At 40.2% G+C, this 15,510-nt stretch overlaps 1 long non-coding RNA gene across 7 annotated transcripts in view; it reads left to right on the forward strand.

Annotated features, from left to right (window-relative positions):
- The window catches only part of LOC135289576 (uncharacterized), a 42,083-nt gene that overhangs the window by 20,965 nt on the left and 5,608 nt on the right, over positions 1-15,510 (forward strand). For 4 of the 7 annotated variants that reach the window (XR_010352321.1, XR_010352320.1, XR_010352323.1 and 1 more), the window contains one exon: positions 12,005-12,132. This is a non-coding gene — a long non-coding RNA (uncharacterized LOC135289576). Of the gene's footprint in view, positions 1-250; positions 4,677-12,004; positions 12,133-15,510 lie in introns of those variants that run through there. The other 3 variants (XR_010352329.1, XR_010352328.1, XR_010352326.1) reach the window with 3 other exon arrangements.

The raw sequence follows: 15,510 nt of genomic DNA on the forward strand, positions 1-15,510 counted from the left end.
ATGATAAAATATGTTCAAAACCATGTTTTGATCAGAAATAGGAATAAACCTATAACAATATCTGTGTTAAAAGTAGCTATTCTTCCATCATGTCCTCTAAAGTTTTCTCATTTCACACTCATACAAACTTAGTCCTCCACACCAGCTCACTGCATGTATATCAAAAGTGTTCTAGCTTCTTCTTTGCCAGACATTGAACATTCAGTGTATCATTGACAGATTATTTTTGCATGTTTGTTTTCTGTTTCAGGACAAAACATCTGAAGAACTCTCTTTTCCAAGCAAAGAGTGAACTGAGCACTGACATTAAAACTATGCCCTGCAGTCTTGATGACTGTAGAAGGAAAAGCTTTTTGACAGACAAATTGTCTTTGTTCAGGCAATATTATTTGGTTCATTCCTCCCTGAAGGTGACCAACAATTCCAGCTAGTGAAAAAAAGACTGTTGCTAAAGATGGTCAGAAATCCTTCTGTATCCAGCATTTCAATTGTTTCTGTAAATGCAAGGTTTTCTCTATGATAAATAGAATGTGAGAATTCTGTCCCAATCACATTTCAAAACGTATAACTGTGTGTTTATGTGTATTTAGCATTATCTCCTTAGCTGCCAGAAGTAAAGAAGCAGCATTTATAATTTTTTCCTTTTGTTTATTTTTACATTTTTTATTATCTTTTATTTTTTACCAGTCTTTACAGTTTATGAGGTAATGGTAGGTAGATGGAATTCTTCCCTTTTAGATCATATATTTCACTCTTTGTAAATGTAAGATAGACTAGTTTCCTCTACATCCTAATGGTTAAGTAAAAAACAAAGCCATGAGAGACATTCCCATTCCTCCTGTATTGCTGGATGAGCAGCTGTTTTCCTTCAGTTTTAAAAACTGAAGTCAGAAATTGAGAGAAATATAATGTTGTTTAGTGTAATTCATCTGTAGACTATTCCCTGCCTGAAAAATGGGAAGTGTTTTAAAGACCACTAGTGTATAGTTGTCTCATTTCTATGCAGTAATCCAAAAAATAATATACTTCTTTCCAGTACACAGTTAACATATAAAACTCAGCCATTGTTACTCAGGTAAGTGCTGGAAATAGAAGGGCAGCCATTATGACAGATAGTGAAGTAGGATTGGAAATTTATCTTAAAAAGAATAGAAAATCTCTTCGTTTTCAGCAGTTCTCTTCTGTATATCAGAAAATTCATATAAATGTAATATATTTGATGCTTTTTAATTCCAGATTACTATGTCAAACCTAAATAATATGAAATTACTAGTTTTCATTTTTCTGTCCTCGATGGTTTTACTATTTTGATTTCTATTCTCCATATCTAAATATTAACTAATCTTTGTTTGACTTTCCAGTGTGAAATCTGAACAAAGTATGTATTTCTGTAGAGTTTTATCTAGACTCTCTAAATAGTTTTTCTCTAGATTCTCTCTTCTTCTCTAGATTTTTTCAAGATTTCTCATATTATGCAGTACAGCTTTGCTTTTCAAATCTGTTGTTTATTTGGAGCAGTTTCCAACCAGTATCATAAAAAAGGAATTTGCACTGGAGTTTCTATACTAATGGGTAGGAAGAGAACTTCATTTTCTTCTGAATACATTTGCACTTTACTTTTGCACTTTAAATTTATTTGCTTTGTCCCAGATAAACTCTATTTTTGAAAGAAAGGTGAGATTTTCTCTTGCTTACCAGAACAAATTGCTGGTATATCAACCAATGTCTCTCTGAAGTCTTCAATTACAATTTACGGTTGCTGTTGAACTGCAGTAAAATTAAGGCAGTGAAAATGTTGGAGGGGTGAAAGGATTCTTGGGGTAGAGCAATAAGCCAGAAAATAAGTCAGCTGTGTATTTCTAATTATTTCAGAGCATACTTTAGTTAGCCCTCGCGAAGCCTATGAAGGACAAACATTCAGTATAGAGTATAAAAAAGATGATAGTACTGTGTTATTTATGATTCTGTCATAAAACTGGAAACGTGAAAAAAGAACCTTGACCAGCAAATGTCTTAAAACTAATTGTGAGAGAACAGCAGATTAGTAATTTGTTATATCTACAGTTTATTCATCTTCATTTTCTTGAGTGTTTTTATAAAGAACATATTGCATTTCTATCTTCAATACTTCATAAACTGTATCTCAAAGCTCTTTAAAACCATTATCAATATCTATAATTACTTTCTATTTGCTTATCTAATGTTAGGTCAGTTTTTCACTTCTCAATGTTATGACATATTGGAAGGTTCTTGTGAGCAATTGTCAGCAGGTGGGTTACGGAAGTGTTTTATCTCCTATGAGGATGAAGCTAATACTGTTCTCTTTCTAAAGAGTTTTAAAATATTTGGAATCTATATTCCATTTTACGAGTGACTTTACATGACTTTAAAGGTCTTCTGGCATGTATTTTCCAAGGATTTCAATGGTTGTCCAGCACCAAAATGCTTCAAAAAATTAGTCCTTACTGAGTGATACCTTTAGCTTACATTCTATAGACATCCTGCCCTAGTATGTGTCAAGAGACTATATGTTTTATATATATATACTATATCTTACATTAATATTAACACATTAGCATTAATACATTATTAATATATTAGCCTATATGATGTTCAGTTTTACTAAAAAATGGATCCATAGTAGTGAAAAAGACTGAGGTTCTCTCAAAATGATGACAATTTTCTTCTTTAGGACTTTGAATACTCCAGAATATTCTTATTCAAGACAATGAACTCACTGGTATTCACAATATTTGCCCCTGGATGAAAGAAGGCAGTGTCCACAGCTGCCATAGGAGTGTTGCCAGCAGTTTGAGGGAGGTGATCCTTCCCATCTACTAAGCACTGGTAAGGTCACACCAAGTGTTGAGTTCTGGGCTCCATGGTAAAAGACACCTATACAAATACAGGAGAGGGTCCCATGAAGCACTGGATGGAGCTAGAGCAACTCTCATACAAAGAAACACAGAAAACTTAAAATCTGGTCAACTAGGAGAAGAAAAGCCTCAGAATCACAGAGTTGGCCAGGTTAGAAGGGACCAGAGTAGTTCAATATGCATGCACAAGCAGGATCTTTTCAGAGTGCATTGCACAGGATCACATCTGGATTGTTCTTGAGTATCTTCAGTGAGGGAGACTTCACAACTGCTCTTGGCAATCTGTTCCAGTCACCTGCACAGTAAAAAATCTCTTCCTCAGGTTGAGTTGGAACTTCATGTGCATCAGTTTGTGCCTGCTGCCTCTTGTCCTATTGCTTGGTGTTGCCAAGCAGAGCCTGAATCCATTCACTGAGACACTTCAATTTTTATAGGCGAGCCTTTCCTTGTATGGGAGATGCTCCAGCCCCTAATAATCATTGTCACTCACTGCTGGACCAGCTCCAGCAGCTCTGTGTCTCTCTGGTCCTGAGGAGCCCAGAACTGGACAGAGCACTCCAGATGTGCCTCACCAGGGCTGAGTAGAGGAGCAGGATCACCTCTCCCCCACCTGCTGGCACTGCTCTTCCCAATGCACCCCAGGACACCATTGGCCTTCTTGGCCACCAGGACACACTGCTGGCTCATGGAGAGCTTGCTGTCCACCAGGAACCCCAGGTCCTTCTCCTCAGAGCTGCTTTCCAGCAGGTCAGCCCCAGCCTGTGCTGCTGCCTGGGGTTCTTCCTCCCCAGGTGCAGGAGCCTGCATTTGCCTTTGTTGGATTTCAGACAGTTCTTGTGTGTCCCTCTCTCCACCCTCTGAAGGGCAGCACGGCCCTCTGGGGTATCGGCCGCTGCTGCCAGCTCTGTGTCACCAGTGAACTCGCTGAGGAGGCACCTGCCCCTTCACCAAGGCACTGATGGAGAAGTTAAACAATACCAGGCCCACTCTTGAATCTGGGGTTCACCACTTGTGGCAGGCCTCCAACCAGACCCTGTGCCACTCATAACAATCCTCTGCGATCTGCCATTCAGACAGTTCTCAATTCACCTCTCTGTCCCATCACCCAGGCCACACTTCCTGAGTTTTGCCTGTGAGGCTGTTGTGGGAGACAGTATTGAAAGTCCAGGTGGAACAATATCCACTGCTCTCCCCTCATCCATCTGTCCAGGCAGTTGTTTCACTGTGGAAAGCAATCAGATTGGCCAGGCATGATGTCCCTTTGCTGAAGCCATGCTGACTCCATCCTGATCCCCTTCTTGTCATCCATGCGGATAGAGACGGCCTCCAGAATGAGGTGGTCCATCACCTTTTCAGGGACTGAGGTGAGGAGTCCCCGAGTAGTCCCCTGAGTCCTCCTTCTTGCCCTTTGTGAAGACTGGGGTGACATTTGCTTTTTTCCAGTCCAGAGGAACCCCTCCTGATTCTTCATGACCTTTCAAAGTGGCCCAGCCATGGTGTTCACCAGCTCTTTCAGCATTCATGGATGCATCCTGTCAGGACCTAGACTGGTTGATGCCAGGTTTGCCTAGAGGTTCTCCAGTCTAATAACCTTTTGACCAAGGAAATTTTCCTTCTAACGTTCCTCTATCGTGATCTCCTGGTTCAGAGATTCCTGAGGGCTGGTCTTGTCTATTCTATGATTTTTGTTCTTAATATACTATGATTTCAGGATGTATTAACTGATTATTTCTGTAGAATAGAAATCTTGAGACTAAACTGTCTTGTATTAAATTCTTTAATAAACATATGAATAAGGAATATGTCTTCTTTCTGATACTAAGAGTCATGGTTATGAGTACTGAAAGTTTGGTGTCACTTCTGGCATGCAGAATAGGGAGGATGACAGTATCATCATATTAAGATAGTCAGTCAAAAAAAATAATTCCCCTATTGTAAGATCAACATACAGATAAGCATATCATAGAGTTAATTTGAGAGTATCTTGACAACTTTATAAAGCTTACATACTGCTGAGTGATATTTTCTATTACTTCATATGCAGTATTTTTAATTTTTTTTTAATTTTGTGAATAAGAACAAAAAAATTGTACTGGATGCTAAAGAAATTCTAATAATTCTTTTTGTCATAAACACCAGTGCATTAATGACTTAGGGATCAATAGTAAACTGGCCTTTGTTTTGGAATTATCCTTTATCATCTTGAGGGAAAGCTCTCAATGAGACTCAAGAAGGGCTCTGTCATGACTTAATGGAATTTTTGAAGAATTAATTGGATGTTGATGAAGAGCAGAACTAGAAAGAGGAAAGAAAGAACAGGTTAGAACAGTGATTGGGATTGGACAAGGGATTGGTCTTGAGGCCAAGACTGGAGAAGAAGTCCTCCATACTGCTTCTTCACCCTGCTTCCACTTCTGTATTACGGGAGAGACTGCATCAGCAGTAACCTGCTGAAGAGCACAGCTCTGTTAAACACCCTGCCCACCTTTTTAGTGAATGAATCAAAAACCCAAGCAGAACAGAAGTCTATCAGGTGAAACATGAGTTGTGCCATCAGCAATCTTTGGATCACTATGTGCAGAACCCATACCTAAAACTGGAATTAACAGGTTAAATTGTCCTGGAATTATTGTATTATTCTGCACATAACCCAGCATTTTAAAAGGCTGTAATGTACTTTTTGCAGACAAGTTTCATGGTATTTACAGGAGATAGAAAAATGAAAATACCAAGGGCAGAAAAATATCAAGTTAATTTTTTTGCCAAGACCCATCCTTTTGCTTTCATCTAATCCTACTGTTTCTAGCTTTGAGTTTTATTCATTCCTCTTTTTTGCATGCCTCTAAACAGCTGTCTATCTCTTCATCTGTAGAGTTCTTCCTCTGTTGCTGCTGCCTAAATTACAAACTCAGAAGTTCTTTTACATCTCTGAGTGATGCCTTCTTCCAAAGTCTGCATATCCCTATCTAAATCTCTTCCTCTTCAACTTGTTATCTGTCTAACTTCTGAAATGTTTTCTTTTATCTTCCTTACAATAGTTCTATTTTGACCATTTATCTTTTCCTGGCTTATGCAGAGAGAAGCATCTGAGAATCCTAGACAGATGCCCAGTATTCAGCTTACTGAATTTATTCAGTCACTAGCTCTAGAAATACAAATGGAGATGCTTTGCTTGGCCTAAGGTTTGAATATAGTCTTTATTGAGAGATTTATTAGGTCTGAAAAGATAATTAGATAGTTAGTTAGACAGGTCTAACAGTTTTAAGTGTCCACCAAGCACATGCCAATCATGTCTGCTTCTGAAAGCTTATAAATTGCCACTGCTTGCAAAGAAAATTATAGATTCCTTCCCTAAACCCTGTGTGATTAAAGTTCATTGCAGACCCAAATTGAGTCTTCCCAAAAAATGAATCTGATAGTGAATGCCATCCTGGATGGGTGGCAAGTATTAGAGCACAAATTCATGCACGCAATAAAATGGTATTTAAATACAGGATTAAATAATGCACATTTGTAACAATAATTTATCTTTTGGCTTACTAACAGCATTTTAAAAAACAAGGTTGTAGCATGTTCACATGTGTGTGCTTGTGGCCTTACAATGAACTCTTGCCTTTTTTTTGCTGTGTGGTCTGGAGTGTACATTTTCCTTTGCTTGAGTTTATTGAGTACTGTGTAAACAAACACTCTTTAAAAAAAAATTGTTCTGAGAACTGTTACATTCTCAACTTTGCAACTGAACTTTGTCTTCTTGAGGCTGTAATATTGTTTGTGATGAGAGTCTATGCAGGAACAAAAAATAAACCCAAACCAAAACAACATAACAACCTAACTGTGGTGACCGCAGGCAGCTGTAACCCCAGTGGAAAGGCACTCAGGCACAGAGCACCTGTGGGCAGGCTGTGCTAAGACTTCTCCTGGAACATTCAAATTACTCTGACTCAAATTCTCTCTCTTTTCCATGGGAAATTAATTTGTGTAAGTTAAATGATGGTAGACATTTTGTATTTATTTAAAAGGAACAAACTAGAAAGCATACCAAACAAGGAGAATGTATCTGGTGCAGGGAGGGACAAATGCTCCCTGAGTACACAGGCACATGGAAGCAGACTGAGGTAGCCCCTACCTAGGCTTCAGGCAGGGTTCAGGGTGGGCAAGGCTAGGACAAGGCAGGGCATCAGCAGAGAGCCAAGGGAAGGCTGAGGGAGGCTAGTGACCAGTTCTGCTGCAGCATCACTGGGACAGGAGCTGGTGGCCCTAGGGTCTGAGATAGGATCCTGGGCATTGCTCAGGTTGTGGAGAGGCACAGCAGCAGGCTGGGCATTTCTGGTAAGGGCTGTCAGTCTCTCTGAGGTCTCTTATGAGGGTCCTGAGAGAACAAAAAGTGGGCTTTAACTGCATTGTAAATAAAGACAAATACATACTAAAATTTCTAGGAGGGAGAAACAAAGTCCAAAGGTGTTGCAGTTGAGACAGACATGACACTGGAGGCTCACACACAGCAGCCAATTTTGGTTGAGAACATTTCCCTTTATACAGAGTCAGAAAGCCAGCACTGTTGGTCTTGACTGGCTGAACTCAGTTGCCACCAAGGTCACTGGCTGGCTAATTAATTCTAAACATACAATTAATTCTAACCATACAATCACAGAATAACCCAGGCTGGGAGGACCCTCAAAAGGTCTCCTGCTCATCATGGGAAAGGGAGCCTGGAATATAGAGCATCCTATCCAATCATATCCTGAAAATAACCTTCCAGTGATGGAGAATTCACCATGTCCCTGGGAAGGTTGTTCCAATGAACAAAATATCACTACCAAAAAAAAATTAAATTTAAAAAAAAATTAAAAAAAAAAAATAAAAAATCTTTCTTCTGTCCAGATGAAGCCTTCCTCAATGCAACTTATATCTGCTGATCCTTGTCTTCTCCATGTGGCTCAAGGAGAAGTGAGAGCCTCCGTCATCTTTGTAGCTGCTTTTAAAGTGACCATCTCCAAAATGTACAAAACTCATCACCATTCTATGTCATACTGAATATAATCACAGAACAAATGGCATCTGTGCTTAGTGATTATTATCTTGGCATAAAAGCATACCTACAATAAAACTAAGTTCTGTCCTGATAAATTCCAAGACAATTTCTTCTCTATTTGTCATGGTTTTATGAACTGCATGCAAGAGAAAAAATATTTGATAGTACAAAATGTCCTCAATCAATAAAGTGTGTTCCAAAACACCCAAAAGCTGATGACTGAGTTATGCCCTGGACATGTTTAGATTAATCCTAGATTATTATAGCCACACCCAGCAAAATGAGACACATTATTTGAGCCACAGTGTCTTTCAGTTCTTTCACTTTAAACTGAGTTAGGTGATTATTTTCTTCTTAGTGGTAGTGGTTAAATGGTAAAACGGTAATATGGCTTTTGCTGGCTGCTTTGCCCTGTTTCCCTAAAGCTTCACAGAAGACATTAATCTTGTGTACAAAATCATATGCTGAGTTCCAGCAGAAAGTCTAGACTGAAAAACTTCTAGCTTATTTGTTTATGTTTAGAAAATACCATTATTTTGATGAAATGGAATACTAATTTAAAAAAGAAAAATCTTGAAAAGGAAAATACTTAAGTGCTTGTTTAAGATCAAGCACTTTAAGTGCTTTTCTGAATTAGGTCATGCAATAAGAAACAAAAATTAACTTGTGTCTATCACATAGGGCTGAGAGCCTGTGCAGTAAATTTAATGTTTTCAAATGTCTGTGACTTGAGCATGTCTATGTTCAAGTTCTGATTCACTCATTACAGCAATGGATGTACTGATAATATATATGTAATGTAATATATAATACAATCAAAGCAATGTGGAATAAATAAGCTATATACCAGCTCCATGCCAAGAAAAATAATATTGGGTGTAGAACTGATCTATATGCACATGAATAAAATACAGACATCAGGGCTGAAATCTGCTGTTGTAAAATGGTGTGTATCAAAGCCTGACAATGTAATTAGAAATTATGGATGGAGCTTTTGATTGCCCTCTATGCCTTGGCATGACAAACTAGGGTCTTGCTACACAGAGTCATCCTATAAAAAAGAAAAATTATTTAACAGTTTTTTTACATAGTAAATAAGCAACAAATTATGTAGATAGAGTTCTTAAAATGCTTTGTTCTCATATAAATTCCAAAGACAGATGTCAAAAGCAAGAGAATTTAGTGCACTGGTAGCATTGAACATACAGTATTAGAAATTATTGCTTAGAAATCACATAGACTAATACATTTTTATTACTTCTGTGATACATGTTTCACAAGCAGAAAGCATGCCAGAGAGATACCTGGAAAATCATTCTGGGAGCTATATTGTATATGGCATGCACAGATTCCTGTGGGATGACTTCAATAGAGTTAATTTACTTTCATGAAAATAAGTTTAAAATATAACTTAAACAATTTCTTACTATTAAACCATCACACTGATGCGAGGTGTTATTATGGCAGTCTGCTGTATCACTACCACTTCATGATAAAACATGATGGAGGAAAAAAATTTTGTAAAATAATCTTAGTATTTGTAATATTTTGAACTAAGAGAGAAAAAAAGTGAAATTCATGGCATCCAAATTCAGGGAAGAAAATGTAAAACTGTACACCATCCATCATAGTTAAAAATAAAAATGCCAAGATTTGTGTCATACAGATTGTAGTCTCTTTCATACACTCAAAGAATTATTAGTGTTCAAACACCCTGTTGCCTCTAGCAGCTGTAAATGCAGTTAATATTTGACCAATCTGTTTTCATTTCCTGGTCCAAGCAAAAATAGTCCAGTGTTTACAGCTTTCAGTTTTTAAAGATTTTTGGCATAGATCATTGTTCTTTCTTCACAGTTTGCAGATGTTCATGCTGAGTTTTTCATTCTCTGAGGACAATATAATTTATGAAATAACTCAGCAAATATATAAATAGATCATCATGCAAAAAACTACAAAAAAACAATAACCCCCCAAAAAACCAGACTTTCAGTAGGAGTTGCTGATTCTAGTAAAATACTTCCATGAATACTGTAAATAATCACCTTCGCTTTGATAGTCTGAAAGACTACATACCTACATTTTAATTGCAATATCATAGTATATTCTGATGAATTTATGCAGGCTTCAGTCATCCCACATTTTCAGCTATTCATCTCAGATTCTTTTTTACCTTCAGACTGAACTTCCATTTCCATTAGCAAGCTACTCTCAGTGTGGAATGACATGTGGTGACCATGACCCAATTACAGATGTGGTCTAAGCGGAACTTGACTACAGTCATGTTTTTTATCTGGACTGTGAACTTCTTTGAACGTAGAAGAACAATTTAAAAACTTTTGTTGTTACCTCAAAGTATTATAAAATTACAGGAAGGATAGTTCTTTTGGAAGAACAATTACCTCGTCCAACTCTGTGACAATATAAGGGCTGACCATAAGATGAAGCACATTATTAAGTCTCTGTCCAAATACCTCTTAAACATTGACAGACTTGGGGTATTGATCACCACTCCAAGAAGCCTATTCCAGTATTTGATCAGCAGCTCTGTAAAGAAATTTCTTGTATCTAGCTTGAACCTTCCCTGACACAGCTTTGAGCCATTTCCACACATCCTGTCACTGAAAACCAGGCAGAAGAGCTCAGCAGCTCCTTCTCCAAAAGCACAAGGGAACAGATTTGAAGGTGCACAACATTCCCTTTTGGAAATTGAAGTGATCATTAACTTAATCTAATAACTAAAATTGTCTGCCCCACCTTCCCAGGTACCCTGGCATGAGGTATGAGGCTTTGCAAGTGGATCTGAAGAATAATAAACATGATGGTTCATATAGCCTGGAAGTTTTGTCAAAGTTTAATCAGTCTATACCCAGCATTAAAATTGCTTCCATGAAGGAAAAAAAAAAAAAAAACCCAACAAAAAAAAGCAAAAAAACCCAGATGGATCACTGTCACAGAAAACTCCCTGATAGGAACAGAGGACCCAACATGTAGAGTGGGCCCACTTCCCTCTTCCTCTGGAGCAGAGGTTGAAGATGTGAAGAGAAAGCTTCCTATCCTCGTATGGCATTAATTTTTCACTACGCTGTGAAGAATTTTGTAACAAGAAGTCACAGAGCAAACAAAACAGATTTCAGGGTCTTGAGGTGATTGGTTAAGATACCAGAAGCACTATTACATTCTCCTCTAGCCTTCCAGTTGCAGAGAATGATGAGAGGAAAAACAGGAGGAGCTACCAGATTGACATCTGACTTCAAGATTCGTATCAGTGGCAGAACTTTGGTGGTTTTGATAGGTTGGTTTACACGACACCAGGCCAGTTGGTGACACCTGTCTCAAAGTGGGTGAAAAGATCTTTACAGAATTAGCAGGGTTCACTGAGAGATCTTTAAACTAAGTTTAAAAGAGGAAAGGAATAAACCCCAAGCACACTAGAGACCTGGGGGCAGCAAGCCTATGTTTTAGGGATGGTGTGCTAGTGAGCTCCTTCTGTCTGCTCTCTCAGTGAGGTAAAGGATGGAAATCTATGTAGCAGTGAAGACACAAGTGTTATTGATATGTTAGAAACCACAGAAGCGCATGAGAAGAACCACATAGAAATTTTGCCTTCTGCCCCCAAAAAGATGGGGGGTGGGATCAATAGTCCAACCACATTCATACCAATGCATGCAGCATGGGCAATAGAGAGAAGATGGAAGATATTGTTAACTTACTGCAAAACTTCCATGCTCTCTCTGATTTCTCACGAGCAGCTCCTCATAACACTGACTCCTTCCCTCTTTCTTCTTTACATCTGCTACTGACTCTTTCCTGTCCCTCTTACAACTGCCTAACCCTTACTGTCCCTCACAGTACATACTAGCCCTTGCTACCCCTCTCACAAGCACCTAACCCTTCCTCCTTACAGCACAGCCAACCAACACTAACTTTTCAACTAGCCAACCCACTCTTTTATAATACCCATCCTAATTGGTTATAGCTGTGGTGTATTAAGGGCAGGCCTGTTCCTAATTCTTAGTAATTAGTGCAGCTGCAACTCCTCAGGGGTGAGATTACCTTTATCACTATCTCTATTCTCTTATATTCCATCCCCCCACAGGAAGCCACTGTGAAGAAAGAAAGCTATGACATGGCTGCCATCACAGGAACGTGGGACATTACTGGAGAGCTGCTGTGAATCACTCTAAACTCTTCAGAAAGGATAGACAAGGAAAAGGAGATGATGAGGTAGTCCTATATGTTAGAGAGTGTTTAAAATGTCTAGAGCTCAGTGACAGGGTGATGATAGGGTCAAGTGTTCATGCATAAGCATCAGAGAGAAGGCCAACAAGACAGATATCCTGGTGGGAGTACGTTACAGACCACTCAACTAGGATGAAGAGGCAGATGAAATATTCTATGAGCAGCTGGAAAAAGCCTTCAAATCACTGACCCTTGTTCTCATAAGAGATTCCAGCATACCAGATACCTGCTGGAAATACAACATAGCAGAAAGGGAACAGCCCAGGAGGTTTGAACTGTGTGGAACATGCCTTGGTACTTCTCTCAGAGTGGATGAGGAAGCCAGCCAGAGAAGGTGCCCAGCTGGACCTGCTGCTTGTGAACACAGGATTAGTGGGAGATGTGGTGGTCAGAGGCCATCTTGGGCACAGAGACCACAAAAGGAGAGCTTCTTTCTATTTTCAGAGCTGTAAGGAACGGGTCAGGAGAAGTGCCAGAACTGCCTGGGACTTCCAGAGGGCAGCCTTTGTCTGTTTACAGGACTGGCTGATAGTGTTCCTTGGGATGTGATCCCAAGGGGACAAGGGAGTGCAGGAAGGCTGAGCATTGTTTGAGAAAACAATCTTAAAGGTGCAGGAGCAGGCTGTCCTTATGTGCTGAAAGAGGAGCTGTCTGGGAAGAAGACTGGCCTGGCTGAACTCAGGAGAAAAAGGAGAGTTTATGACCTTTAGAAGAAGGGACAAGCAGCTCAGCAAGACTAAAAATATGTCATGAGTTATGTAGGGAGAAAATTACAAGGGCCAAAGACCAACTAGATCTGCCATAAAAGACAACCAAAATTTTTTGTACAAATACATTCACTACAAAAAGAGGCCAAGAAGTATGTCCATCTGCTATTGGTTGTTGGGGGTGGGCAGGTGGTGTCATACAATGACAAGGGATAAGGAAAAGGCTGAAGTATTGAATGCTTTCTTTGCCTTAGTCTTTAAGAGCAAGACCAGTTGTCCTCTGGATATCCAGCCCCCTGAGCTGGAAGATGGGAATTGGGCAGAATACTCCAAGGGGAAATGGCCAGTGACCTGCCAGTGAGCTCTTAACACACACAAGTCTCTGAGGCTGGATGAGATCCCCTCAAGGGTACTGACTGTACTGATGGAAGTGCTCACAAGCCACTTTCCATCATTAACCAAATGTCATGGCTAACTAGAGTGGTACCAGGTCCCTGGGAGTTTGGAAACTAGTCCTGGTAGTGACAGAAAGTTTGGAAGTGGGATACATTTACAAAAAGGTCTGGAAAAAGGATCAAGGGAACTACAGGCTTGTTAGTCTGACCTGGAGGTCAGGGATGGTCATGAAGCAGATCACCCTGAGTGCCATCACACAGCACATGCAGGAAAAGGGGATCAGGCCCCATCAGCCTGGGTTTGTCAAAGGCAGGTGCTGCTTGACAACCTGATCACCTCCTATGATGAAGTGACCTGTCTAGTGGATGAGGGGATGTTGTACACATAGACTTCAACAAGGCCTTTGACACTGTCTCCCACAGCACTCTCCTGGAAAAGCTGGCAGCCCGCAGCTTGGACAGGAGCACCCTTCACTAGGTAAAGAACTGGGTGGATGCCAGGCCCAGAGAGTGGTGATAAATGGAGTTCCATCCAGTTATCAGTTGGTGACCACTGAACACCCCAGTGCTCAGTACTGCACCAGTCAGTCCTGTTTAGTATCTTCATTCACAAGGAGATTGAGTGCCCCCTCAGTCAGTTTGCAGATGACACCAAGTTTGGCAGAAGCATTGATCTGCTGGAGAGTTTGAAGGCTTTGCAGAGGGATCTGGACAGGCTGGACCTCTGGGCCAAGAACAGTGGTATGAGGTTCAAAAAGGGCAAGTGCCAGGTCCTGCCCTTGAGTCACAATAATCTCAAGCAGCACTAGAGGCTGTGGCAGAGTGACTGGAAAACTGCTTGTCAGAAAAGGGCCTGGGGAGGCTGGTCAACAACAGCTGAACATAAGCCAGTGTGTACCCAGTAGCCAAGAACGCCAAGGGCATCATGGCCTGTATCAGCAATAGTGTACTCAGCAGGACCATGGCAGTCATCATCCCCCTGTTCTTGGCACTGGTGAGGTCGCATGTCAAGCCCTGTGTTCATTTTTGGGCCTCTTGTGACATGACGACAATGAATTGCTGGAGCATATTCAGAGAAAGGCAATAGAGCTGGAGGAGTGTTTGGAACACAGGTTCTGTGAGGAGTGGCTGAGGGAGCTGAGGGTGTTTAGCCTGGAGAAAAGGAGGCTCAGAGGAGACCTTATTGCTCCCTACAACTTCCTGAGAGGAGGTTGTGGTGAGGTAGAGGTCAGCCTCTTCCCCCAGGCAACCAGCAACAGGGCAAGGGGAAACCCTGAAGTTGCTCCATGGGTGGTTTAGATTAGACTTGAGGAAAATTTCTTAATGGAAAGGATTATCAAGCATTAGAACAGGCTGCCCAGGGAAGTGGTTGACCTACCATCTCTGGAGGTATTTAAAAGATGTGTAGTTGTGGTGCTTAAGGACATGGCTTAGGGGTGGCCTTGGAAGTGCTGGGTTAATTGTCAGACTAGATAATCCTACAGTCTTTTCCAACCTAAAATTATTCCACCATTTTTCAACACTGGGTAACTCTTAAACAGTGTAAGAATTCCATTTTGATCTCTGTGTTCCAATGATGGTCAAAATTAGGAAGGAATTTGTTCTTGATAGAGTGACACTATATTCCAGTAGGAAAAAAAGGATAATTTTATGCAATGAAATGCATTCCTCTTTCATAATTAAATTCAGAAATATATGCGATTTCAGACAGATGTCCTTAAAAGGGAGGAGGAAGTACTGTACCAAAGGTCAATTTTGGCTGGGCTGTGGCATCTAATTGTCTCCCTTCCTGGAGCCCTCCAGAATGTAAGATCAGAAAATATGACATCCAGAATCAGTTGGTTGGTCTCTCAGGTTCTGTATCCTATCACCTATAACAGCAGTTTGTGCTGAACTGTAGAAACACAGAACAAGGCCCATTCTACACAAAACAGCTGATGGTCCCCTAACTTCCACTGGATACCAATTCAGTTGTGAAATACAGAATTTCTTAGGCAACTGGTCCAGATCCACATGAAATTTGATTGCCCTAGGCAACATTACTATTGGGGTTTAGTGGGGTTCAGGAATAGTATTCCTCAATTCAGTGCTCCCATCAAAACCATGCTGGCACTTGTTCCCCCTCCCACCCCTCTCTCCCTATGGGTGGTCAGAGAGAGTACTTGGAAGCACAAAAAGCAAAGATCATGGCTTGAGATAAAAACAATTTACTGGAAAAAGCAATGAGATAAGATAACAAAGAGTAACAGCAATAACACTAA

This window comes from Passer domesticus, chromosome Z, assembly GCF_036417665.1.
Source record: "Passer domesticus isolate bPasDom1 chromosome Z, bPasDom1.hap1, whole genome shotgun sequence".
NCBI lineage: Eukaryota > Metazoa > Chordata > Aves > Passeriformes > Passeridae > Passer > Passer domesticus.